The following is a 24,831-nucleotide window of genomic DNA, read 5'->3' on the forward strand; positions in this document are numbered from 1 at the left end:
TCCAAAGTCAAGGCGATATGAAAATGTATACTCAGGGAAGAGCCACTCCCTGTTCCAGCCGTCCACATCTCATTTCCATCCACCTCTGAATAATGTTCTATTTCTTGATCTGGATGTAGGGTTACACAGGTGCATTTCTTTTTTTGGTAATTCATAAAGAAGAACACTTAAAATTTGTGCATTTTTGTGTTTCCTACATGAATGAAAAAGTTTGTAGCCCAGTGCGGGACTTGATGCCAGGACCCTGAGACCATGACCTGAACCAAAGGCGGAAGCTTAACCAACTGAGCCCCCCAGGTGCCCCTCACAGGTGCTGACTCCTGAGCCTGTGTGTCCCAGTTGCGGAACCACCGCAACTTTCCACGACTTCCCGAGCGTCAAGGCTCCCGCTTCACTTCCGCCTCCCAGACGTCACTCAAGTTCTTCTGTCGGCCAACTCTCACTGGCACCTACGCTAGGGACTGGTTCTGGGGAAGTAGTTCTAGCTATACCAAACACATGCAAAGGTGCTCGATATTACTAGTCATTAGAGAAATGCAAACTGAAACCACAATGAGATGAAAACCACCTAATACAATGGCACACCCAACAGAATCGCTAAAACTAAAAAGACGGACCATACCAAGTGTTGGCAAGGATGGGGAACCACCGCTAGAGGGAACACAGATGTTCTTGGTCAGAATGTAAAATGTAAAATGTCGGGCGCCTGGGTGGCTCAGTTGGTTAAGCGACTGCCTTCGGCTCAGGTCATGATCCTGGAGTTTTGGGATTGAGTCCCGCATCGGGCTCCTTGCTCGGCAGGGAGTCTGCTTCTCCCTCTGACCCTCCTCCCTCTCATGCTCTCTGTCTCTCATTCTCTCTCTCTCAAATAAATAAATAAAATCTTTAAAATAAAAAAAATAAATAAATAAAATGTAAAATGTCACCACCATTTTGATCCAGTCACGCCACTCAGAGGTATTTATCCAAGAGAAATGAAAGTATATGTCCGAAGATTTACCCATGAATGTTGGTAAGAAGCTTTATTTATGATGACCGCATACTGGAAATAGCACAAAAGACCAGAACAGGTGAGTGGTGAGTGTTAATAGAGCCCTATGGTCGACTACTACCCGGCAATGAACTATTGATAAGGAAAGAACTATTGAGTTCTTTCCAAAAAAGTCAACTAATAAATGTAAAAGGACTGATAGAAATATCAAATCACCATTTTATAAGCATCAGTGTAATAATTGATTTTGGTAAGAATCATTAATGGATGCTAAATTTGCAACGACAGCAGGGACAAATCTCAAAACAGCTATGCTGAGTCAAAGAAGCTAGGCGAAAAAGTACATAAAGTGTAATTCCATTTTTATATCGTACTAGGAAATGCCAAGTAAGCTAGCGGAACAGAAGGCAATCAGAGGGTGCTTTGTTCCTCTTGTTCCTGCCAGGGTAGCCCCAGCGTTGGTCCTGTCTATACGGGCAGCATGGGTTCTGGTTGCCGGCTTTCTTTGGGCACTCCTGAACCAGCCTGATGGGCAGTGCTCTCCCCGGGAGACGCCCCCGGAGCTCCTGAGGCACCAGCACCCCATCCTGGCCAGTCGGAGCCCCCCCTCTCCAGAGCCCCGCCTCCAGGCTTCCCCATTCTGATAACTGCAAGCTCCTCCCCTTTCTCCTCTCAGCTCCTGGGGGTAGAAGCCTGCGTCGCCCTGTCGTTCCTTCTCTTTCCTTGCGCGTCCTAAGGACGACCGAACCAGTTCCCCACGTTACATTCTCTCCGTTGAAACGCCCAGTGTAGTTTCTGCTTTCTGACTGTACTTTCACGGGCAAATCTCTCCTGATGTGTGACTCACCTTTTCACTTTCTTTCTGGAAACTTTTTAGTACAGAGAAGGTCTTCATTTTAGCGAACTAGAATGCGTCACCCATCCTTTATTCATGGTCTTTATGTGTGTGTCTTAAGGAAGACATTCTTCTCCTACGCCAAGTTCCTTAAAGGTTTTTCTCTTATATTTTCTTCTGAAGTTTAAAAGATTTGTCTTTTATATTTAAGTCTTTGCTCCACCTGGGGTTTATTTTGTGTACGGATGTCCAGTTGTCCTGGCACCAGTATTGGAAAGCGCATCCTTTCCCCCCTGCTCTGCCTGCCACGCCTCCTCCCCCATATAGCAAGTTTTTCTCTATGGAATGGCTCCAGTTCTGGAATCTTCATCCTGCTTTATTGGTCTTGTCTGTCTATCCTCGTGCCAATACTACACTGCCTTGCAGCTTTATAATAAGTTTCCATATCTGATAGGGCCAGTTTCCTTGTCTAGCTCCTTTTCATTAGGAAAACCCTAGCTGTCCCCAGCTCTTTCTCTTCCCGCATAACCTTTAGCACTAGAGTGTCAAGCACTATGAAAATCACAATTGGGATTTTGATTGGAATTGCATTAAATCTACAGATGAATTTGGGGAGCATTAACATCTTTACCAAATTATTGTTTTGTCCTATCCAAACACATAGCATATTTCTTCGTTCACTTAGGTCTCCTTTAATGTTTTTCAAGGAAACTTTAAAATAGTCTAAACAAAGGTTTTGGGGGCTCAGTCAGTTGGGCATCTGCCTTTGGCTCTGGTCATGGTCTCGGGGTCCTGGTCTGCTTCTTTCTGTCTCTCTCCCTTGCTAGTGCGCTCACGCTCTCTCTCTCTGATGAATACATAAAATATTTTTTAAAAAAGGTTTTTTTTACAGCTTATATTTATTCCTAGGGATCCTGCATTTTTGTTACTATTTTAAATGGCATCTTTTCAAATATTTTATTTCTAATTCTTCATTACTGATGTATAGAAGTAGATTTGATTTTGATAACTTTATGTTTTATCTTGAAGTTTATTAAACTTGATATTCAAATAATTTGTAGGTTATTTTCTATCAAGATAATCCTAGTATCCATGAATAATGGGTGTTTTGTTTCTTCCATTCCATTCCCCTCCCCTTTTTTTGCCCTAATACACCGTCTCTGGTTTTAGGTACAATCCTTGCCTTGTTTCCAGCTCTAGAGAGAAGGTTTCCAACATTGCCCCACTGAGTATCATGATTCGTGGAGGTGGGTTTTTGTTGTTGTTGTTGATGCCCTCCTAATGGGTTTCCTTTTTTTTTTTTTTTGGTTTGTTTTTAACAAGAGGAATTTTAGTTTGGGGATTTCTCAGATTCCTTCCCTGCCTTTTTCCTTCTCAGTAAGAGAGGAGAATATTGCTAAGAGAGCCAGGAGACCAGCAAGGGAGAGCTGAAGGGCATCGCGTGGCCATGAACCGGCTCATCTCTGGCAACAGAGAGGAGCGCCCCAATTCGGGGGGACGGGGGTGCCGAAGTTTGAAGGAACAGACACCATAACACCAGCGGTGTTCATTTGGCTGATGGCACCTCAGATAATCTGTATTTACTCCACCCGTAGACGCCGTTGTGAAGTTTGCTATCCGTACCACCGTCCAATAAATCTATCGCCTGTTAACTTTTATGCTTAACGTCGTGGTGGGCACTGTAGAAAGATGCGGAGACATTGCTTTTTATTTTTTCAACAAGGAGGACTTACTGCCTGTGGACTAAACCCAAGGCACTGAACTAGATTGGAGGAATGATGGGGAGATACTCCCCTTCCCCAGGTTTTCCTTTGCAAATCTCTGTGCACCGTGAGCGTTGGTTTCCCTGACGCACACATGCCAGGCACTCTCACGGCCTCTGGGTGGCTGTCTTTTCTCTACACTTTTGAGATCAGTGGCCTTTTGATCTTGGCCGTGTGTTGGCCAGGGCCAGCCAGGTTCACTTGCTAAGGCTGCAGCGCTGTGTCTCAGGGCAGGGGTCTGTCTAGCAGAGGCATCTCTGGTCCTGGTTCTCGGGCGCAGTCTCTGCTGTTCCAGCTGAGCTGACTTTCTGGTCGGAGGCTCCTTGGGACAGTTGGGGCAGCTTCCTCGGCCCCAGGATGGGGGTTGCGACCTCTCCGGCTAAATACTTCCAGTAATTTGTCTGGGTTCAGTCGGGATGCTGCCAAAATCCAGGAGGTCGCTGTGGTGAGAGGGCAGAGCAGAGAGGAGATGCGCAACAAAGCCCCGGATCCATCCAGCGCTGTGGGGGATGAGGGTGGGAAGGGAGGGTGCAGAAGGCAAGTTGCAAGGCGGCGCAGCTTGTTGAGGAGAGCAAGGAAGGCGGAAGTGGTCCAGCTCTTAGCAATGAGTTTTCGAGCAGTGTCTTCAAAGTGGTGCTAAGAAAAACGAGGCTGCAAGATTGTGAGCAAAGAAGTTTCTGGGAGCCAGAGTTAGGTGGGGGGATCTAAGTGGAGGGACAGGGCCAAAAGGTGCCGATTTCCTGAAGGGAAACTTTCCACATTTCCAGACTTTCTAAAAGTGAATAGAAATTTCAGTGTACAGGGGAGCTGGGTGTTGCAGAACGGGTGAAAAGGTATTTATTAGACACCTAGCAGAGCAGGGGGTATAGCTCAGGGGTAGAGCATTTGACTGCAGATCAAGAGGTCCCCGGTTCAAATCCGGGTGCCCCCTGACCCAAGTTTAGTTTTCGTACCTAAACCAAATGGCACCTTCAGGCTGGCGCTTGATGTTTGGCCGATTGGGACAATGGAAAGTTCCAGAACCAGGAATGTAGTTCGAGCCATGACCATGTTGTGTTGTTAAGGTGATATATGGACCCAAGGTGTATCTGAGCAGGAGAATTACCAGGGAACGTGGTTAAACATCCATTTCCCAGGCCCCCAATCCAGAGAGTCTGGTTTACTGGTCTAAGCTGGGGCCTGAAGAGCTTTATTTCTCAATAAAACCCTTCTTTCTTTTCATCCACCCACATCACAGAAACACTAGATGATTCTCCTGGGCTGCCACATTTAGCAACTGCTGTTCTGGGGCATTCTAAATGCCTTTCTAGGGTAACATCAGGGGCTTTAGATGTCTTCGTCATGCACGGGGGGGGAGGAGAAACTGCAGGACTGCCAGGTGGAAGGAGGTTGGGGCAGAGAAGGAGAAGGTGAGCAGGAATGGATCCAGTCTTTGGCAGAGCTGGTCTCGTGGGCTGACTAAAAATAAAGAGAGGTGTTGATGGGGCGACATAGGTGTTTAGGAGCCAGCTAGAACAAGTAGGGCCACAAGAGGAGGCAGGGGGTCTACCTGCAGATCAAGTGGTCTCTCATTCAAACCACATGCCTTGTACCCCCTTTCAGGTTTTTATTTACGAAGGACTGCCTTGTTGCCGCTGGGTCCTGCAGGGCTGAGTCTCCCTGCAAGGAGAGAAGGGAGCCCAGACGGTGTAGATCTTTGCCAGAAAGCCTCTCCTGCTTCTTGGGGCTGCAGGGGAACTTCTCCGGGACTACTGAGGCCCCCTGCTAACACCCTTAGAGCCTTGCAGATGTCACCCTTCCTGAGAGTTGTCCCACCTCTACCACACAGGGCCACCTCCGTGGCGGGGAGAATGGAGCTTTGACTCCTCTCACATGCACTCCATCCCTTCTGAGCGCGGGGCTGTGCCCGCAGCAGACCCCTAGGGCTCCAGTTGCTCTGCCCTGAGCTGCGTCTGCGGGGAGTGCACAGAGCAGAGGGTCTAAAGGAAGGGTGGCGAGGGGGCCCTTCGGGAAGCACGCTGACTGCCAGGAGCTGGCTTCTACATATGACGGGCTGCGAGCCACTTCGCTCATGAGGCCCTGTGCCACCCTGGGGCTACTTCTCTGTCCCCTGCATTCACACAGGGACCCCAGTCACCTGCCTTGAACAGGGACCCCGGGAATGCACTGTGGGACGTCTGCTTTCCATCTGAGCAGCAGAGACAGGCAGGGCCTTTGGGGGTCAGTATGCTGCAACATGTTTTTCAGGAAGATGAACAAGGTAACCTGGTTAGGGAGTTCTTTAATGCTGGCTGGTAGAATTTCGGAGGCAGACTGGAAAGGCAGTGGTTTCAGTTGTGTTCTAATTAGTGCCCAGTTATACTCTGTGCCAGCATCTAGATGGTGGACCGGTTGTCCCTCGAGGGTGTTCACATTTCAGGTCAATATGCCCACATCATGATCATATGGCAGGGGGTGTTTCTCGCCCAGTCATTCCTGCAAGCTGTATCAGACTTCAATGTGTCAATTTACTGCTGTTTTATTCCACTTGAAATTCTTATTCAGGACATCAGGAAACCTCTCACTCTGTTTGACCTCTCCATAGACTCAAAGGCAACAGCTAAAAGTAAAAATCTAAAGCCAGTCCTGCATAATCCCTGGCAGGCTCCCTCCGCAAACAAAGGAATAATAATAGTCAATAATAATATCATTGTAGCTACAATCTGCTTACTCACATAAAATATTAGCCTAAGAAACAAATACCATTATGCTGTAAGGGGTAAGGTGGTTTCTTTGCATGTTTTGAAGACTGTGGAAGGAAGCTGGTGCCTCTTCCAGGAAGCCTCCTTGGTTCTTGCAGAGATGCAGGCAGGGGCAATCAGGGCAGGAGAAAGAGCATAAACAAAGGTGGGACATAAAGTGCCCCCAGAGGTGTCCTAAGTGCCTGGGGACAAAGAGCAGAGGGAGTGGGTTGGAGCTCCAAGGGAAGCAGGGGCCAGGGGTTGAAGGGCTTTATATTCAGGACTCAGAATTTGGTTTTAGTCCACTGAAACCCTCCATCGTTTCTCAGCCCTCCAGACTTTTCTTTTCCCCCTCTGCTCTCTGCATCAATTTTCATCTCTCACTGAGGTCAGGTCACTCTGCTCTGGTGGGAAAGACACTGCATTGTACCCCAGACCATTCTGCCCTTTCTCCTCCAGAGGAACACCAGGTGGTACTATTTAATCAACATTATTTCCTGAGGCCCAATGCATAAATGTGTCTTTTCAAGGTAAGCAAGCCAGGAGTCTCTGAGAAGCTGCATTCATCAGGACTTTACAGTGAGAGATGGTTTGTGATGAGGGCCCGTGAGTGGGGCCAGGAGGGAGCTGAGGGAATTTGCCATGAGGAGCTCATCCTTCTGAGGCTGAAGTGGGCTTTGTCAAGGTTCCAACCAGTATGGTTTTTATTTGTAGACTTCACAGATTCAGGACCTAGCAGGTGCAAAGTAATGAGAAGTTCAGAACCGTCTATGTGGATGTTAAGCCAGACCCAAGAGGGGCACTCGGAATTGAAGCAGACCTCTTGGTCCACACTCTTCCCCTAGAAGCTGAGACTCAGGGTCTTGTTGTTCTGTTGCTTTTCCTTTGTTCTCAGTGTGCCTCCCAGCTCACCAGTAGGCCTGTTCCATTGCTAGGCAGCCTCCTTGCCTGCCCACGCCCCGCCCCCCCCCCCCCCCCCCCCCGCACCAGGCCCCAGCTTGGCCTTCAGCAGGCCCTCCTCATCCCTGACATCCCCATCAGCCAAGAGGGAGTGGGGATGGAGAAACTAGAATGCTTCTTCGGAGTTCATTTTGGCTCTTCTGGTAGCTAGGGAGTGATTAAAGTTTGTGGAAAATCTTAGATATTCAAAGAAAACTAAGCAGTTGAAACATGAGGTTATTACTAACTTCAGGAAAAACCAAAAGTTTTACCAGAATTCTTAGTTCCACTTAGCACTATGAACACTATTAACTAATACCAATGAAAATATTAAACATAGAAACATAGAAAATTATTTAACCAAAAGTCGAGATATAGTTATAATAGAAAACTGAGAAGGGAAGGAGGCACATAAATCATAATCTTCATCATAAAAGTACAACAGTTGATGTCTAAACTTGATTAAGTTTGATATTGCATATCATGAGATATTTATATTATTTGAAATCATGGCAGCAAATAGACTAAAAGAAACAGACAAAACAGTAGAGGGTGGTTGCCTCTGGGTGGCAGGAGGGAGATACAAAGGATTGAGTTTGTTCTGATAAGCTTTAAAAACAATATTTGACTTTTAAAAATAATTGCACAAGATACTTCAGTAAAAAACACAAAATATAATATTAAAAACATCCATGTTCTGTGGGTGGAGGTGTAACTCAGGGTAGAGCTTTTCACTGTAGCTCAAGAGTTCCCCGGCTGGAATCCAGAAGCTATGTGTACTCCTCATGTCTCCATGATGGTTCTAGGACAATGCCTTGATCCAGGTCGGGACTGGAAATTTCACTAACCTCCCCAGCTGCCCCCACCCCCACCCCCCAGGTTTGATGAATAGATGCACACACTGGACAGACATCTTCAGATGTAAGTACTGCATGCATCTCCAAAGAGGTTAGGCAGGAGCTCTTCAAGTTGCTGTTTTGTGGTGTAGAATAAGAGAAACACAGACAAATAAATTTTAAAAGCCCTTCCAGTAGTTAAAGTCAATGCTCCTTCTGGTTGCTGCAGTTATCACAGACTGAAGAACAGGGGGAGATGCAGGCACGTGGAGGGGTAAGGCGGGGGGCTCTGGGGAGGACCTCTCTGGGGTGAGTTTGTGGAGGAATAAATTGCTGGTTTTATCAGCTCTCTAGAGACAAGTAGAAACTCCCAATGTGTTGTAGGAGTTCTGGGTGTGACTATGAAGTTGAAAGGTGTTTATTAGACATCCATAATAAGCAGGGGGGTATAGCTCAGGGGTAGAGCGTTTGACTGCAGATCAAGAGGTCCCCGGTTCAAATCCGGGTGCCCCCTGCCCTATTGGTTTTCCTATTCACAGCTGTTGCCCATATTCCAATTTCCTTTCATCCATGCTAATTATGCTCCTTCCTGAAATCGGAAGCCACTGGTCAGCCCTTGCACAATGGCAATCTGGGCGGATTGCCCCTTGCATGTTGGCCTATACTAATGCTCTGGGTATCCCTCCTTCTCTTGGCATCTAGCTTTTTCCCCTTTCTGCATATATCTAATTTATTCCACTCCATTGGGTCTTCAAAGAGAAGGCAGGGACGCATGCTGGGAATTCTGCTGGGCTTTTCCAGGGCAGACCAGAGTAGATACAACAGACTTCCCAGGATCAGACAGTAAATGGTAATCTTAAATCATCACCCTCACCCCTCCTTCCTGGCAAAAACAGTTTGGCACAGTGGAGTCGTGGTGAGACCTATGGAGACAAATCATAGCATCTAGGTTCTCTCCATGTGGGATATACATTTCCCTCTGGGGATCTGGTTTTTCCCACACCAGAGCTCACTCACGTACTTGCTTCAAACTTCTGGGGTCTAAAGCCTGGCTTAGCTACTCTGACAAGGGAGACGGACAGTGTTGCTCCCCCAACTATTGGAGCTTTGCAACACTGTCTGAATTAGAGTCCATTTCTGTCTTCACTGAAGGGAGAAATGCGAAGGGCTGGGATCCCCGATGGGGTGGGTAGTTTTGGAGACAGTTGGCCAGGTCCTGGGCTAAATAAAAAAGGCAATGGGAGATGGACTGGGGGTTCTTCAGGCGGCTTCTCTCCTCTTTTCCTCGCCAATGACCCACCAGGGACTGAAGCCTGGGAAGCCGCAGGGCTGAGGGAGGATGTCTCACCATGAACCAGGTCTGGCAATTTCCAGAAAGTCAGTCCTGAAAGGGGGCCATGACTTCCTTTTGCAGAACTGAGTGTTACCAAACAGATGAAAGGTATTAATTATGTAGCACATACAGGCTGGGGGTATAGCTCAGGGGTAGAGCATTTGACTGCAGATCAAGAGGTCCCTGGTTCAAATCCAGGTGCCCCCTTATTTATGTGCAAGTTCGGATAGTCCTTCCCCCTGCCTCCCAGTCCCCCTTCCATCCTAGGCTCCCAGTTAAAAAGCAAAGTGCCCAGTTATACTCATTGGCTCACTGAACACCAACTATTGGTCAGTGCCAAGCACTTCTCCATGCTTCAGAGTTGTGAAGATAAGTTGTTCCTTGCATACATCTAGCAACAATAGGAAGACCTCAAGTTCCTGTGGGAAGTCTGGTTGATTCTAAGGGTCACTGGGTGAGGTCAGTTGCTCAGTCTTCCTTCCCCCTGCCTCCCAGTCCCCCTTCCATCCTAGGCTCCCAGTTAAAAAGCAAAGTGCCCAGTTATACTCATTGGCTCACTGAACACCAACTATTGGTCAGTGCCAAGCACTTCTCCATGCTTCAGAGTTGTGAAGATAAGTTGTTCCTTGCATACATCTAGCAACAATAGGAAGACCTCAAGTTCCTGTGGGAAGTCTGGTTGATTCTAAGGGTCACTGGGTGAGGTCAGTTGCTCAGTCTCCCTTGTGCCTCAGATTTTGCATTTATAAAATGGAGGATAATAATAGTACCACCTCATAGGGTGTGTGTATGTGAGAGAGAGAGAATTTAAAGCATTTAGAACAACACCTAGTACACAGATGTCAGTTGTTATTATTAGCTGCAAATCTGCCCTCAGGTAAATGAACAGATGGTGGTTGTGAGTCCTTTCATTATTGAACTATTTTGGAGAGTGTCTGCTAAAGGCAATGATTTTGGTCTTAGTGGATGTTGAGTTATTCTTTCCAGTGGATATGAAACTCTAGGACCAATGTCCTCTGGAGAAGTTCATAAAACCGGGCCACCAGGGGCGAGTGGGGCACTTGTCTCTGTTCCCTGTGGCAGAGATGTTATGATAGGTATAAGATGATTCCTGACTAGGAGGGATTCCATGGGGCTTCTTATACTACTTGAATTTCTTTCCAGTCTATAAAGAATTGTTCCTATAAGCCCAATTTATGTAGTAAACCCCCTGAATCTCTGTTGCACTCATAGCATTTGAACCAACAGCCCATTTCTGTCTGTGGACTCCAGGGCGAGCGAAAGATAGAGACCACCCTCTACAGCTTCCTATAAACAGTAAGGGAACGGAAGCGTGTGGTTACACCTGACCTTGCCTGCTCCCCTCGAATCAAAGTGGCCAGGGAGGCCTGGGTCTGCAGTTTTGATGGAGAAAGGGTAATCTTCTGGTGACTGGTGAAAACCAAGGAAGCAAATCAGAACCTGTCCTTGGTGACAGGTTGGTCAGCTCTAGGGCTAAACCAAAAAGGCAATGGGTTGGCGTTCTTCAGGCGGCTTCTCTCCTCTTTTGCTCGCTAATGACCCCACCAGGGACTGAGGCCTGGGAAGCTGCAGGGCTGAGGGAGGATGTCTTACCATGAACCAGGTCTGGCAACTTCTAGAAAGACAGTCCTGGAAAGGGGCCATGACTTCATTTTGCAGAGCTGAGTGTTACCAAACAGATGAAAGGTATTAATTATGTAGCACATATAGGCTGGGGGTATAGCTCAGGGGTAGAGCATTTGACTGCAGATCAAGAGGTCCCTGGTTCAAATCCAGGTGCCCCCTTATTTATGTGCCAAGGCTTTGCATTGCAACTGGATTGCAATGGGCTATGGCATCCTGCATTCCTTCAGGGTTCCTGCAGAGGCTTGGGTTCCTGTCACTTAGGACTCTTAGGGCCTGGTGTGTTCGGGGAGAGACCAGGTGAGGGAGGTCTTGGCTTCCCACAGCTGCGGTGCAAGGCCATGCTCTCTCCTCTGAGCCTCACACATACCCAGTCAACCTATAACACACTTCCAATAATCCTCTTTTTCTCTTTTTGCTGCTCTTTTTCCTGTTTCCAAAGCCAAAGACTCAGCTACCTCCTGCGGGACCTTCTGAGTCTATTAGCCTGTGGGAATAATTGTGGGCTGATGTCTCAAACAGATCCTCTGCCCACCTGGGAGAGCCGTGGAATTGGGAGAAAAGTCGCCTGGTGTTGAAGAGGCCATGGACTGCTGAGTCAGACAAGGACTCAGAGCTGGAAGCTTGCCTTGGTCCAGAAGGTTCCTGATCTCCACTGCTCACCCACAAGAGGGATCTTGACATTTAACAAGAGTTCAATGAATAGAATGGAGAGTGAGTAGTGGGCATGGAGATGTGACCCAGAGACCTCTCAGTGCCCTGTCTAGTGTACTAGATCTAAGCTATTAGATGTCCTGTCACCCCACAGAGGAATGAGTGTATCTTCCCAGCAGGGACCTTTTCTGTGTTGAAGCCACGCGGTGATTTTGCCCTCCTGAATAAGCAGGGGTGACCTGTAGGCAGCAGGCAGCCTGCCCACTGAAAATGCGTCTGTCTTTCTGCCGCATACTCCCCCTTACCCCTGGGTCCCCCCGGGTCACCTGTGAGCCCTCTGCCCGCAGCCCTGCCGCCTCCCCTCCCCCATCTCTCTCTCTCCCTGGGCAGGACCAAACCCCAGAGAGCAATCAGCCCTCTCAGTTAAATTCCTCAAATGCTTCTTGCGCTGAGCAAGAGGCCAGGCCTGGGGGTCCAGAGGTGAGCCAAATCTAGTCAGACATTTTCCTTCCTCGCTCTTTTCAGAGGCTCTCCTTCTTGTGGGGAAGAGTGATTTGCAACATAAAATATATTAGCTAGCAAGGAGCCTGGCGCCTCCGGGCTGACTCGGTGAGGGCTCTACGGAGATGGTCGGGTCAGCTGGGTCTGGACAGTGAACATCAGGCGGTGTGTGGGCAGCACATGCACAAAGAAACAAAGGCGCCATGTGTTTGGAGTGTTTTTCTGGGTCTAAAAGGTATGCATGTTTGTATGTACCTGTGTGTGCAGAGTGGGTGCACATGTGTGCGCGACCATGCGTGCAGGGGTGTGTGTGTACCTGGAGGAGGTTGGAAGTGTGTGTGTGGGCACGACGACTATGCAGGGGACAGGGTGGAGGGCACATGACCGTGACCTAATGTCAGATGCGGACGTTCAACAAAGGAGAGTCTGTTTGTAAGGGAGGTTTCGGAATTCAGACTTTGTTCTGTGGGTCACAGGGAGTCCTTCAGACTGCAAAGAAGCAGGACTTCTTTGCCAGTCCCTTTATTTCAGGACATCACTTAGGAGACATTACAGAGAATGCTTACACGACCGAGTTTGCCCAAAGACCCTTCCTTAACTGGTATTATTTTTTTTGAGCACCTACTATGTGCTAGTACCACATGGGGCAGTTTATCTGAAGTGAACCGTATTTGCAAGAAACTCATCCCTGTTTAAGACGAGGAAACTGAAGCTAACAGAGTTAAAGAACTCGCCCAGTGACACAGACAGAGTAAGGAAGCAGAAGCAGGGGAGAAAAGGAATTCCAGAGAAACTCTCAGGATAAAATATACAGGACTTGGCTGATGAGATGTACGGGATGGGCAATAGTGTGAGAAAGTATCAGATAATGAGGATTACTTTTGTCCAGAGAGAAATACAGAGTAGCTATAGGGAAGGTGGGAAGCCTAATCTAATTTAGGCTAGACATCGGAGCAGGCTTTTGGTTAGGGGAAGGAATAAGATGGAGAAAGAATTGAGTCAGTTCAGTTGTGGGGACCAGAGTAGAGATGGAGTCGTTTACTTGGAAGGGAGGAGAGGCATGTTTTCTTTGAGAAGAATGGGAAAGAAGAGAGGTGAAGAGAGGGGTCTCTGAGGTGTGGCAGGAAACCAAGCAGCTGCGGTCTGGCTGCTTCTGCCACGAGCTTTTGTGCTGGAGTGAGAAGAAGTGAGGGAAGGAGGTATGTCCTCGATGAGCCTGTAATGGAAACAAAGGAGTCAGAGGGTCTGCTGTGGGGAGGGGTGTAGCTTTATTGGAGCTGTGGTCGAGTTCTGCACCGCTGTGAGTCCACCTTTTGTGGACAGTGAGAAAATTGCTGTCCCCTAGAGACACTTGTCACCACCCAGGTCAGCACAGGAAAAGTGCTAATGATTTTATTCTCTAGCTCCTTCTTTTTTATTCTAGGCAAATGCCAATCCAAGGAGTCTAGGTCACTCTCAATAGCAGACAAGGTTGCTGGTTCCCTTGCCTACACTCTGGTTCCCAGGTCTGTCAGCCCCACACTAACCATCTTTTGTGTGATCCTATCAGCAAGAGAAATCTGTTAGCTCCCTGGACTCTTGTGGATTTTTACCAGTTCCATTCCACGGTGCAGGGATCTCCTCTCAACTCCCGCTGTCTCTTCCTATAGTTGCCAAAAGAAGACAGTAAAGGAGGCAAAAGAACCTAGAACTTGAAGGACAAAGAAGATAGATGGCTTAAACCAAAATATTATCAGTATTAACATTAAATATAAATGTATAAAATACCACAGTAAAAAGACAAAGAATGTAACTGGATAAAAAACAACAACAACTATAGGATGGTCACAAGAGATAGGTAGAAAACATAAGGATATAAATATATTGAAAATAAAAGGACAGAAAGAGATGTAACTATGACAACTATATGTCTTGTAGCTATATTAATACCGGACAAAATAGTTGCTGAGGCAAAAATCATTATCAGGGATAAAGATGGTCATTTTGTATTGATAATGTTCAACTCACCAGTTAAGTACCACAATTCTAAATTTGATGCACTTAAAAACAAAGCCTCAAAACATAAGAAGCAGAAATTCACAGATTATAAAGGAGAAATGGACGACCCTCCAAGCGTGCGAGAGATCTTTAAAACCCTCTTTTGTGAATTGATAGGACAGCAGAGATAATATCAGAAAGATATAAAAGACTTGAACAACATGATTAACAAATAGGACCTAATTAACACATAAAGAACCTTACATTCAGCAGTTAGAGAACATGCATTTTTTCCCCCATTCACTCATGGAACATTCACACAAATTGACCATATTCTGAGTGTAAAGCAAGTCTTAACAAATTCCAAAGTATCTCAATCACAATGAGTATGTATCCTGACCAAATTAAATTAAAATTCAAGTAACAATAAATAACAAGAAAACCTAACAAATAATTAGAAAATCCCCACCTTCTTAGAAATTAAAAACTATACTTCTAAATAATGCAGGGGCCAAAAGGGAAATTGCAATTGAGTTAGAAGTTAGAAAATATTTGAACTACATGATGATGAAAATACCAGATATTGAAACTTGTCAGTTGCAACCATAGCAGTGTGCAGAGGGAAATTCTTGCATCCACAGCATTATGAAGAGACAAGGTGAAAATTAACTAGCTCTGCATCTATCCCAAAAAAGATATAAAAGGGACAGTAAAGCAGCACCTGAGTGGCTCAGTCGGTTGAGTGACTGACTCCTGATTTCAGCTCCGGTCATGATCTTGGGGTTGTGAGATCGAGCCTCGTGTTAAACTCACGTGCTAGGTGGGCATGGAGTCTGCTTGGGATTCTCTCTCAGTTTCCCTCTGCACCCGCCCCACCCTCTCTAAAAAATAAAAAATTTTAAAAAATGAAAGGGACAATAAAGCCAAAGGAAAAATAAAGAAGAAAGTAATAAAGATGAATTAATGAAAGCATAAATTGATTAAATAGAAAACAAATACATAAGAGATAGGACCAATGAAGCAAAAGTTGTTCTTTGAAACAAATAATAAAAAATGTTAACCCAGACAAGACTGACAAAGGAAAAAGAGAAAACACTAATAACCAATAAAAGAGATATTTGAAAGGATACCTTACTACAATTTCCAAAGACATTAAAAAGATCATGGGATTATATTATGAATGACTTTGTGCCAATAAAATATAATATTCAGATGGCATGGAAAATTTTCTAGGACAATACAACTTACACAGATAGAGAAAGTGAGTTTAGCAGGACTTAGCTGGGTCAGTGGAAAAATCCACGATTTTAGCTGATAAAGGTGGCAGTATACCAACTTCCTAGTCAATGAATGGCAAAGCTCTTCACTCTCCTGTCTCCCAACAAGGTCATTTCCTTCACCAAACCTTCTACTCTTACACGGTCCCTCCAAACTTCCTTGTAAATACATGATATACATATATACATATCGCCGATGAAGGGTTCATATCCAAAACACATAATGAACTTGGGCAAAACAATAAGAAGAATACAGACAACCCAATAGAAAGATGAACAAGAGATTTGAACAGGCCCTTCACAAAAGTAGACACTCAAATGACCAATCAGGATGTGAGAAGATGCTCAAACGTCATTAGTCTTTCAGGAGATGCAATTGGAGCCACAAGGAGATACCACTAGATTCTCACCAGGATGGTTAAAATGGAGAAGACTGATGGTACTGAGCATTGTGAGGATATGGAGCAGTGGTAACTCTCCTACACTGTCGGTGAGTACAATTTGATATAACCACTTCAGAAAACTGTCTGGCATTATCAGTTAAGAGTTGAAAATGTGAATGCTCTCTTAATCAGTAAATCTATTCCAAGCTATATACTTTAGAGTGCACATGTACATATAAGAAGGTTCATACCAGCATTTCTCTTAATAGCTCCCAACTGGAAACAGCCCGAATGTCCACCAGCCGTAGCGTAGATAAATAAATCATGGTACAGTCATGCAATGGAATGCTAAACAGGAATCAAAAAGAACACATTACTGTCACAGAGGCTAAACAGGCATGAGTCTTAGAAAACTGAGGTTGGGTGAAAGAAGCAGACTCAAAAGAATAAATCCAAGAACAGGCAAAACTAATCCATGGCGACAGAATGGCGGTTATCTTTGGGGAGAGGGGGCAGTTGGGAAGGGGTGCAAGGGAACCCTACGAGGTGCTAGAAATTTTCTGTCTTGATTTGGGTGGTGGTTTTGGGTGTGTGTATATGCCAACATTCATTGTGCTGTACATTTAAGATTTGTGTGCTTTGTGTAAATTACACTGCAATAAGAAGTAAAAACAAGTTAATTACATCTTTCATTTCGAGAATGTCTTGATTAGTTTTTCAAATATATGTGACCATTTCTGAGTCTTTTGCTCCTCAGTTTAGATTTCATTTCTCTCTCTTAAGATACTCTTCGATTTATTCAAATAATGTCATAAGTGGAGTCTTTGCAGGTCCAGTTCCCATGTTTCCTATTCTGTCGACTCTCACGAATGTTAGCTAGTTTCCTCGTGCGTTTTTAAATTTTCTCAGCAAACAGTGACATAGAGCTTCCTGTGTGCCAGTCCTGGTTCAAGTGTTTTATGTGGATTAACTCATTTAATCTACCCACCAGTCCATCAAGCATATGCTATTATCATTTTACAGCGTATGCATCGAGGCACAGAGAGGGGAAGTAACCGGCCAGAGGTCCCACAGCTGGGGCAGGACTTGGATCCAGGCTCTCTGCCTTCAGGGTCTATGCTGTGGGTCTCCATGCTATGCTGCTTCTCGCACTTAGATTTGTTAAAACCCAACCCGTGGGAGTTCTAGGAAGCTTGTTTCCTGGTGCATTCCTTCAGGGAGGATTTTCATTTGACCAGGAGCCCGGGGCACCATCCACCCGAGTCCAACAAGAATTAAAATAACTCCCTGTAGCTTTCCAGACCAGATGAAGAGTGCTCACTCAGGGCCCACGCCAAATCAGCCTGCCAGGGGCTGTGGATGCTCGGGGTTGCTTTTCTCTTTCTTGTCTTCAAATCACTTGCTCCTTAAGAGCTTAGCCCTTGCTAAGTGCTGTCTTTAGGCAAAACTGTCTTGTTTCAGATTGCCCACCACGTGTGGGGCCTGAGACTCTGTCCCTGGGATGGCCCCCTCACCCTTTTACTGCTCCCACCTTCCTACGGGCTGTAGGCCAGGAGGACACAGGCTGTGGGGCTTTTGAGGAAGGAGCCTATTGCTTATTATGCAGCATGTTGGTGAGTTTTCACTGAAGCAGGCCCGGCGGTTCCCAAGAGAGGTCCTTCCGAAGGGTTACTCATCACTTTACAGGTGGTCTGGGTGTGGCTACACAGATGAAGAATATTAATTAAGTCACACTGTAGCAGGAGGGGCTATAGCTCAGGGGCAGAGCATTTGACTGCAGATCAAGAGGTCCCCAGTTCAAATCTGGGTGCCCTCTATTTATCCCTAACTTAAATTGATGCTGCATTTTTTATAACTTCCTCTTCCTTATTAGATGTCAATGTGAAGTTGTTTTCCCCCACCCAAACCATCAAATGCTGAAGCTTAATACCATAGTTGCTCGCTCTGCCCAGCACCTTGTGTTCTGGATCTCCTCGGATTCATCCCTAAGTGGGCATCATCGGTGACCTGATGTTAACAGTATCTTCCAGGGACAGTCACTGTCTCTGCCTTGTGTCCTCAATACTCTCCCTTCTCAATTCAGGCATTCTGTGAACAGGGTGGAAGGGGTCTTCTCTTTCCAAGCCAAAGCGCTGGGATCTGTGGCTCAGAGGGAGGGCCCCTCTCCACGTGTTCAAGTGCACGTTGAGGAATTATTAAAGACAATCGTATATCTTATTCAAGCTTTACAAGTAAACTTCTGCATAAGGGACCGGTGAATTATATCACCCATCTCAAAACTAAAGTGTGTAATGACTTTCTGTGGTTCGGAGAAGGAGCAGCTGAGCATGTTGGTAGACAGTCTCAGAATTCATTGTGAGTTCCGAGATATGGCATGGAATTCACAAGCGCAAGCCGTGATTTCTGTTACGCTTTACACCCATCATCTTTTATGACCTTTCTCCCATTTCCCCACCCTCCAGGCTTCGATCAACAACAGAAATCTACACTTTTGATGGGCTAAAAACAGGTTCTCATAATAAATTATGTGACAGCAAGAAAGCCTCAACCCCCTCACACCGGACGGCGGGAAAGAGCAACATAGAAACAGCGTGGTCAGACTTGGTCTAACTCGGTAAGCTGGCCCAGAGCTCTCCGTCTGACACCCCGGGTTGCAAAGATTCTCTATCCTGAGTTCCGTTATCAGCATACAACATGAGTGCCTGAAAAAACAAAACTTCTTTTATCCTCAGGGATGTGCTTTGGAGTTTCCCTTTCATTGAAGCTGACTCCTTTTTGTTAGCGAGAGACTCAAATTTCTGACTCAGTGCTTCTTTTTTCCAGTTTCGTAAACACTTGGAACTTTGGCTGAGAGCCGGGTGGCTTGTCCCTTTCCTGTCCCTGCCCTCCCATGACACCTTCTGATATTGAAAATGACTTCTGGTGGCAGCCTCCGTCCATGTCCTCCTCCTCCCCGTGGGGCCCTCCGGATTTGCGCAGGAGCTGTCTCTGTTTCTTGCCCTTCCCGAGGGCTCCCTAGTGGCCCCCGCCCCTGATTTAACCATCTCCCTCTTATGGGAGAGAGCCTGCGTAAATGAGGCTGTGTGTACGATTTTCATCGCTGAGCCAGGGCCTGTCCCTTCCTCGATTGTCTTGCTCCGAGTGTGAATATGAAAACCTTTCTCTACCTTTGGAAATGTCACCCTTTGACTTTATTGTGAGTCTCCACTGACCTGGGAGGCGAGCTTTGCTCTCACGATTTCCAGACTCCTACACGGTCTGTGCGCCCGTCGGGTGCGCCCTCCCTGCACCAGGGCCTGGAGTCCGAGAGGCCTCTGGGGAGACTGAGAGGTCGGGGCGGAGAAGGCAGGCGTGGAAGAGGCGGTGTGTGGCTGAGGGGCCGGGCGGTGCTGGGGTCCCCAGGGGGCAGTGGGCTGGCCCTTTGTCCTCACGCCAACCAAGGACACCGTGCCTCCTGGCTGGGTGGACAGTGGACGCCCGGTGTGTGAAACCACGATGACAGCGCTGGAGGGGAGGGGGCAGAAAACCAGCAGAAAGGACAAATGCCTGTCACCACCACGGGGGCAGAGGTGGTGGGGGAGGGACAGACCGGGAGGGGCTTGGGGCCGGCTGGGATCTAGGGAAGAGGAGGAATCAGGACGCGCGCAGCTGCGGAAGGCAGGAAAGGAAAGAATATTCGTAGTGCTTTCTCTCAGTTATTTTTTTTTTAAAGATTTTATTTATTTGATAGAGAGAGACACAGTGAGAGAGGGAACACAAGCAAGGGGAGTGAAAGAGGGAGAAGCAGGCTCCCCGCCGAGCAGGGAGCCCGATGCGGGGCTTGATCCCAGGACTCGATCCCAGGACTCCGGGATCATGACCTGAGCTGAAGGCAGATGCTTAACGACTGAGCCACCCAGGCGCCCCATCGCTCAGTTATTTTTAACCACTCAGTACCTGCAAGGCTGGAGTGTGTAGACATTTGGGTTATTACGTGTGTAAATCGGAAAATAAAAGAATCCCCCACCCCCTCGTTGGCAGTAGCTGTCTGGTTTATTTTCTCCCATAGGAGATGATATATATATTTTATAGATATGTTATCTATAGTATATAACATATAAATAAATATAAAAATTTATATTTAAATTTATATTTTTAGGGGCACCTGGGTGGCACAGTTGGTTGGGTGTCCGACTTGGTTTCGGCTCAGTTTGCGATCTCTGGGTGGGGGGAATCAAGCCCTGTGTCAGGCTCCGGGCTCAGCGTGGAGTTGGCTTGAGATTCCCTCTTCCTCTCCCTGTGCCCCTCCCCACCTCTCTCTCTCTCCCTCTCAAAAAATTGTTTTATATATATAAAAATTTAATATGTGTTTATACGTAAATACCTTTGTATGTGTATATAATCTTTTTTTAAAAGATTTTATTTATTTATTGCAGAGAGAGAGAGACAGAGACAGAGCATGAACAGGGAGGAGGGGCAGAGGGAGAGGGAGAGGCAGACCTCCCCCTGAGCAGGGAGCCCTACAACGGCCTCCATCCCAGCACCCCGAGATCATGACCTGAGCCGAAGGCAGACGCTTAACCAACTGAGCCACCCAGGAGCCCCTTATTATATAATAATATATATACCTGGTATCTTTTTAAAAGTCCAAATGAGTTCATATCATACACATGCCACGCAATTTGCTTTTTGCCCTTAATGATATTGTTTAAGAGTCTTCTTATCATCGTACTCTGGACCTGTGTTATCTTTTTCTGTTGCATCATATCCCATCCTCTGACTGCTTTGTAACCTATTCCCTGTCAGTGGAGAGTTAGGTGGTTTCCAATTTATTTCTAACAAAAAAGGTAAAAGCTGCAACGAGTCTCCACCTATCGCGTCTTTGTGCACTCACATGAGTAATTCTGAGGGATAAATTCCCAGGAGTGGAACTCTCCTAGAGTATAATTTTTCCTAAGTAACTTTTTTTTTTTTTTTACAAAGGCCACAAACTCAACATGGAAAACTTGAAAGATAAATAAAAGCACAGAAAAAAAGCTGAGATCATCAACAATTTCATTCAGACCCACGGTTTTGTAACCTGCTTTTTCACTTGACAAATTATCATGGATATTCTTTTTTTTTTTTTTTAAGATTTTATTTATTTATTTGAGAGAGGGAGAGAGTGCGAGCACGACCAGGCGCATCCTCAGCCAGGTGCATATAGTAGAGACACAGGAAGAGGAAGGGCTGGGTTCCTGCAGGAGGAAGTCCAGAGCTGAGAGAAGCAGAGCTGGCCAGGACATTCCAACCAGCAAAACTGAATCCTGATGTAGCAACACAGGTAAAAGGTGTTACTTATACCATCTTCTTAGCTGGGGGGGTATAGCTCAGGGGCAGAGCATTTGACTGCAGACTGAGAGGTCCCTGGTTCAAATCTGGGTGCCACCTTTAACTTTTAATCACAAGTGGGCTCCCTGTCCTCCAGGAGTAGCTGAGCCAGCAGGAGCCCTGCAGTAGGGTAGCTGCTTAGTTTTCTGAACCCAGCATGCTGGCCGCCCGCCAGAGGCTCTGGCCTGAGGCTCCCTGACTCAGGTTGTAGAGCTCCCCCTGAGGCCTGCTCAGGACTCACAGACCCACGCCCCCAGGGAAGAGCAGGATTGTGCTTGGCGCTGTGGGACTGACTCCAGGGAGGGAAACGCTGAAGAAGAGAGACCTTCCGGGGCCTCTTTTCTCTCTGTCCTTGGTGTAGAATCACGGGCTCCAGTGAGGGAAAGGAAGCTGGAGTCGCATTCCAAAAATCAAGAACAGGTAAGCAACATCTGTCCTTAAAAGCTCACCTCACTCTGACAGGAAGACCTCTGGCCTCTGTCATTAATTCCAGAACTCCTTCAGACACTGACCTACCCCCTCATGTCTTGTCAGTCCCTGAGACCTGCTCTGCTTCAGGTGGAAGGCATTCCTGCCCACCATCCCCTTCTGCACCATCCTCTGCCTACGCCAGCCATCCTTGGCCAAGGACGTCAGTGTCAAAGCAGGGCTGTGTCAGTGGAGGGCTCTGGACTTCTCTAAGGCCAAGGGTCCCCAGCTGGATGGCACATCACAGCACCTGGCATGTGAGATGGTAAGAGCCATGGCATGTGCTTTCATGGAAATACAGCTCACAGGCTCCAGGTCAGACTGCCTGGATCAGCATAATTGGGCGCAGGGCCAAGGGACTCTATTTTTAACAAGCTCATGGGATGATCCCAGTGGAGTGTCAGAATTGGAAACCACCAATTTAGTTTGGTGCCCCATGTTACAGGCTTGAAAAGAGGCCATAATTAAGAGATGTGCCCAAGCACACACACCTGATTAATCATAGGGTTGGGGCCAGATCCCACATGGCTGCTCTTGGGCTCTTTCCACTTCCCTAACCTGGGACAAGACGTGACGGGGCCCACTGCCTTCAGCTGCTTCCTTCCCCCCGTAGCCGAGGCTGGCCTGGGCTGGAGGAGATAGGCCTTCCCAAATAATGATCCGAATGATGTCCACCCCACATCTAGGACTAAACAGGATGAGCTCACAGCAGCCTGGGAATCTGAACTGTAGCCCTCCCGACCCACAGTCAGATCTTTTCCCCGGACCCAGAGCTTACTTCACATTGTTTCCTAATTGACATCATTTCATGGTTGTGGCCTCCCCCAGGGAGGGACCCTCCTCCCCCAGGACTTAGTAGTTTCTGTTTATTCCTGCCAGCCCCATGTCCCGGCTGACTCACCCTCTCCTGGCCATAAGCTCCCTCCCCTTTCCCACTGACCCTCATTTGAGTGCCCTGAAGCCCCCTCTGCCCCGCCCAGTCCCTCCCCTCCTTCTGTCTCTCGCTGGTACACTTTCTTGCCTCCCCTGCCTTCCCTCTTCACTCCACCTCTCCTGGGCTCGTTTGTTCTAACCCCTGCTCCCCTCTCCCTCAGCTTCACCTGTTCGACTACTGGCTGGATGGTTCTTCTTTTTCCCCTTCTTCATCCCAAGGCCGAATCCCGGGGCTGAGCCTGGGGGAGACATCTGGTCAGGAAGGCTAACGTCACCGTCCCGCTAAGCAGCCCCATCTGCCTTGAAAGGCCTCATGTCTGGGGCTTTGCACATCTGGAGGGGGCAGGGATGGGCTTTAAGGCTGCCTGTTTGGGGTACCAAAGCCTAAAGACCTTCTGAACTGGCATGGAGACTCTGACTTTGCTGGCTGAGCCACTGCCTAGGGCAGTCAGACCACACCTGCCTCTCCCTGGGAGGGGACCCCACACTGTCCCCTCCTGGAGCCACAGGCTATTTGGATTCCAAAGTGCAAAGATTCTGATGGACAGGAAAGCAAACCCCCTGGGTGTTTTCAGTTTCCGCAGTGAATGGACAGCTTCTGCATTCAGTGGGCAGGGGCAGGGGTGCTGGACCCTCTGTGAGCCGTTCCATCAGTCCGGATATAAGAGGAAATCCGTGGCGATTGGTGGCATTTGGAGTTGGGATTGATTTCTCCATATCCTCTCATAAATCCCCTTTATAATTTTGGGAGGACTGTTCTTCCCTGATAAATGCCCCAACATTCACCCAAGAGACCAAGAATTTCAGGGAATTTAGCAACGGCTGGATCAAAGTTTGCCTCTGGTGTTCGGCTCTGCCACGTGGTGCCTTGGGCAGATTTTCTCGGCACGGTCGTCGGAAGCCCCGTGTGTCCTTCTGAGAACTGCATGTAGTATGATCTAGTCATTCCTGGGGAGTTAGAGTCAGCCACCGGGGTTCTTGCTCTCTGAGGGCACTTGATTTCAGCTGACTGCAGGCAACAATGCGTCTGTTAACCCTGGTCTGCTAGCTTCCTAGCCAGGAGGGACCAACCGGGACTTTTCCTGCCTTCAGTACAACGAGATCTGGCAGTTAACCCCCGATCCCCACATATCTGCTTTTCTCTGAGGATCTCTTGCTTGCAAATTACTCTGGGTACCAGTTCCCATACTAGTCACGCACACAGGTGCAAACCCAGAATGTGCCTCTGTCTGATGGAAACAGACCAGACTGTCCCTGGCAGGCTGTCAGGAGCCCATGGCCCTGGAGGGACGGTGGGAGAGTCAGGCTCCGAGGGACCCCAGTGGCCCGAATCCCAGCCAGAGCCACGGCGGAGTAGCATGCGGGGCAGGAGGCACTGTGGCCCCCAGGGGGCGCTGGATGAACCAACAGCTGCGCGGAGCCCTCGGTCCTGGAATGAAGCTCACTCTGGAAAGTCTGAGCTGGGCCCCCCGCCAGCAGTCAGGGGGATAGGGGGTGACAGTATTTGGCACGTCTGTTTGGTACAGCAGGTCACAGAGCTGGGCTTTCCACCAAGACTCACTATTTTGGTTTGGGGTTCAGGTACTGGGCAGTCAAAGAATAACACAAAGCCCTACCTGCAGCCACCAGAGAGGGCCTGACCAGCACAGCACAGTGGGGTCGGGTGGTGGAGCCCACTTGAGTCTGAGAAACACAGGAGGTGAAACCGAGGGGTCCTGGGCCATCTCTTCTTTCCTCATAGAGGTTTCAATGTCGGGGGCACAACAGCTGTTATAGGGGGTAAAAGCCAGCATAATAGGGGGCACCTGGATTTGAACCAGGGACCTCTTGATCTGCAGTCAAATGCTCTACCCCTGAGCTATACCCCCACTTGTATATGCATCTCTAATAAGCACTCTAATCCTGCGGAGCCACACCCTGACTGTCTCCACCTTGTGATGTGTTCTTGGTAGTGCTCTGCCGTCCTACAGCCCTGTAAGTGTGCCCCACCTGCTACGCCCACCCTCGCCTCTTACCTCTACTTAGAACTAGCATTCTTCCTCCCCTCAGCCCCTAGCTGTAGGCCCCAGCCTTGAAAACATTGAGGTTTGCAGCTTGAACGTCCTCTGGACTCATTTAGAAAGAGCAGGGCTCAGAACTGGCTGCTCAACAGACCCTCTGAAGTTAGGGTTGGGGAGGTAGGGTTGGGGAGGGCTGGGAAAAGTCAAGGTTCTTGGGCCCCCTAAACC

General features: G+C 47.7%; 6 non-coding genes across 6 annotated transcripts; 5 read left to right on the forward strand and 1 right to left on the reverse strand.

Moving 5' to 3' along the window:
* The first annotated feature begins 4,448 nt into the window (after window positions 1-4,448).
* On the forward strand, window positions 4,449-4,520 carry TRNAC-GCA (transfer RNA cysteine (anticodon GCA)). Its single transcript has one exon. It is a non-coding gene; the product is annotated as a tRNA-Cys (tRNA).
* A 4,006-nt stretch (window positions 4,521-8,526) lies between these two features.
* On the forward strand, window positions 8,527-8,598 carry TRNAC-GCA (transfer RNA cysteine (anticodon GCA)). The gene has a single exon. It is a non-coding gene; the product is annotated as a tRNA-Cys (tRNA).
* Window positions 8,599-9,552: 954 nt separating this feature from the next.
* On the forward strand, window positions 9,553-9,624 carry TRNAC-GCA (transfer RNA cysteine (anticodon GCA)). Its single transcript has one exon. It is a non-coding gene; the product is annotated as a tRNA-Cys (tRNA).
* Window positions 9,625-11,151: 1,527 nt separating this feature from the next.
* Window positions 11,152-11,223, forward strand: TRNAC-ACA (transfer RNA cysteine (anticodon ACA)). Its single transcript has one exon. It is a non-coding gene; the product is annotated as a tRNA-Cys (tRNA).
* Window positions 11,224-17,595: 6,372 nt separating this feature from the next.
* TRNAC-GCA (transfer RNA cysteine (anticodon GCA)) lies at window positions 17,596-17,669 on the forward strand. The gene has a single exon. It is a non-coding gene; the product is annotated as a tRNA-Cys (tRNA).
* Window positions 17,670-24,399: 6,730 nt separating this feature from the next.
* Window positions 24,400-24,471, reverse strand: TRNAC-GCA (transfer RNA cysteine (anticodon GCA)). Its single transcript has one exon. It is a non-coding gene; the product is annotated as a tRNA-Cys (tRNA).
* Between the last annotated feature and the right edge of the window lie 360 nt (window positions 24,472-24,831).

The sequence above is a fragment of the Halichoerus grypus genome, chromosome 12 (genome assembly GCF_964656455.1).
Source record: "Halichoerus grypus chromosome 12, mHalGry1.hap1.1, whole genome shotgun sequence".
In the NCBI taxonomy this organism is placed as follows: domain Eukaryota; kingdom Metazoa; phylum Chordata; class Mammalia; order Carnivora; family Phocidae; genus Halichoerus; species Halichoerus grypus.